The sequence below is a fragment of the Coloeus monedula genome (assembly GCF_965178545.1).
Source record: "Coloeus monedula genome assembly, chromosome: 4".
Lineage (NCBI taxonomy): Eukaryota > Metazoa > Chordata > Aves > Passeriformes > Corvidae > Coloeus > Coloeus monedula.
In genome coordinates, this window is record NC_138784.1 from 76,523,307 (window position 1) to 76,526,135 (window position 2,829).

The following is a 2,829-nucleotide window of genomic DNA, read 5'->3' on the forward strand; positions in this document are numbered from 1 at the left end:
AACTTTTTATTTGATATGGTGTCATTCTCCTTTTTTTTCCATGGTTAAAACTCCACGGTGAGCAATCAGAGCAGAAATAGGAAATGCAGGAGTCTTGGATTCCACAGTGGGATTAACTTCCCTTTTCTGCTCTCTTTCAGGACAGGAAAAACCACTGAACTCGCCCCATCTTTGGGACCAAGAGCTTTGGTGCTGGAGTAGGCAAAGCCAGCTAGGGCCCCCCTTGTCCTGCCCATGGTGTGGGTCAGGGACAGGCTCCTCTTCTCCTCTGTGCTGGGATGAACTGCCTAGGGAATGCTATTTCTGACAGCCCGGTCCTAGCCCCGGCTACTGGAAATGGGTGGAGGTGAAGAGGCAAGTGCCAGAGTTGCTTGGGGATGATGGAATTGTGGTGTTTGGCTGCGCCCAGAGGGGCAGGTTGGGCATTTCTGTGTGTCTGAGGACCGGTTTGGGTGCTGGGGAGCCCGGGGAGCCGAGCTCTCAGTGCATTCCCAGCTCACCCGGGGGTGGGAGCTGGTGCAGGGCTGGGTGACAGCCTCTGGTTGGGCTCGGGGCAGGCCCTGGCCCCGGCACAGACACGCTGGGGTGGTTTGGGGACGCTTGGGGAGCAATGGGAAGAAAATGAGGGATGGTGCTGGGCGGAGCAATCGGCCTGTGCTCGTGTCAGCGCAGCCGTGCAGGGCACTGGGATCTGGGTAAAACACCGGCTCTCCTGGTGTTCAGGGATGCAAGGTCTGAGGGACTGGATTTACTTGGGGTTTTCCAGGACAGCAGGAAGAAGAGGAAATGTGGTGCCAGAGGTGCATCCCATCAGGTTGCATTTCCCTCTTTCCCATTTCCATTTCCTCAGTGCAGGTGTCCCCTGCAGCCCATGAGCACGGGGCCGGTGACAGCTCCCTGTCAGTAGAGGGATTCCTTATGGAACAAGGGCATATGATACCCCTGGAAAGACTGGACACTGCAGGGTTGCTGAGGAAAAGCTCCTGAACAGGCCCCTGACTGCAGGCAGCCCTGAGAGTCCTTGGCAAGGTATACAGCTGCCCGGCTCCCCCTCTGATTAGAGTCCATCTAGAGGGACTGGGCATGAATCTTTTCAAAAGTAGATATAAGTTGGCATAGTTGAACAATAAAGGGAGAAGGATACTTAATCGTATCGGTGTACGGGTCGTTTATGCGGCCAGCTCTCCGGACTCGGTCCTAACACCTGTCCTCCTCCTGTGCCCCTTTTGTTGGACAAGTCTCAAATGGCAACACACATTCCCAAAGCCTGTCTGCTTCCTTAAATCCATGGACCAGCTAGTGCTGTCACTGAACAGCTGAAATGAGCTTTCAGAGCCTATAAACTAGCAGGAGTGACAAACAAATGGATTTGAATCTGGAAATGGGTGAGGTCCACCCACCCACTGCTGCTGATGCAGAGACTGGGGCTCAGGGCATCTGTGCAGCCCTTCCCTTTGGCACTGATCCTGCACTGGAATGTTGTGTTGCTGCCAAACTGGGCCTCAAACCAGAAGAAGGTAAGCCCTGACCATTTGCCCCTGACCCTGGCACACCCACAGTGTGTTATCTGGAGCGTGTGCCTCAGCTGGTGTCACTTGAGTTTCACCAGAGTTGCAAGTTGGCTCCTGCTCTGGGCGATTGCGAGTGACCATCGCATCAGTTCTGCACTAAACACCGTTTAGCCAGACCCAGAGATTTGGCCACATAGTGACTTCTGAACAGAAAATCAGAATGCAGGAAAAGTGCCAGGACCACGGCCGGGCCCGGGTACAGCACGGTCTTTGTGGGTCACTGTCACTCCACTCTTACAGTCTCTCCTCATCTTTCTTGTGGGCTCCCTTCAGGTACAGGAGCCATTGCTCACTGGTGTTTTTGACTATTCTCTGTCAAGGAAAGGAGTTGAATTTTCTTATCAAATCTAATATATCCCATCTGGAGCACTAACTGAATTAGATAATTGGATAATTAGTTAATTAGCCAATTTTTCGGCGCGCACACACACCACCCACACCTATCACTCATCCTAAGCTCTACCCCCCATTCATCGCAGGCTCCCACCCCACACACATGTGTCACGGCCCCCCTGGCCCGTGTCACGCCCCCCCGTCCCCGGCCCCGCCCCCGCCGCGCGCGTGACGCTGTCCCGGCCCCGATCACCGCCCCCGCCGCGCGCGTCACGCCGTCCCGCCCCCGGCCCCGCCCCCGCCGCGCGCGTCACGCCGCTCCGCCCCCGGCTCCACCCCCGCCGCGCGCGTCACGCCGCTCCGCCCCTGGCACCGCCCCCGCCGCGCGCGTCACGCCGCTCCGCCCCGGCCCCGCCCCCGCCTCGCGCGTCACGACGCTCCGCCCCCTGCACCGCCCGCGCCGCGCGCGTCACGACGCTCCGCCCCCGCCGCGCGCGTCACGACGCTCCGCCCGCCCCGCGCGCGTCACGACGCTCCGCCCCCGCCGCGCGCGTCACGACGCTCCGCCCCCGGCACCGCCCCCGCCGCGCGCGTCACTACGCTCCGCCCCCGGCACCGCCCCCGCCGCGCGCGTCACTACGCTCCGCCCCCGGCTCCGCCCGCGCCGCGCGCGTCACGACGCTCCGCCCCCGCCGCGCGCGTCACGACGCTCCGCCCCCGGCACCGCCCCCGCCGCGCGCGTCACGACGCTCCGCCCCCGCCGCGCGCGTCACGACGCTCCGCCCCCGGCACCGCCCCCGCCGCGCGCGTCACGACGCTCCGCCCCCGCCGCGCGCGTCACGACGCTCCGCCCCCGGCACCGCCCCCGCCTCGCGCGTCACGACGCTCCGCCCCCGGCTCCGCCCCTTCCCTCGCGCCCAATGTA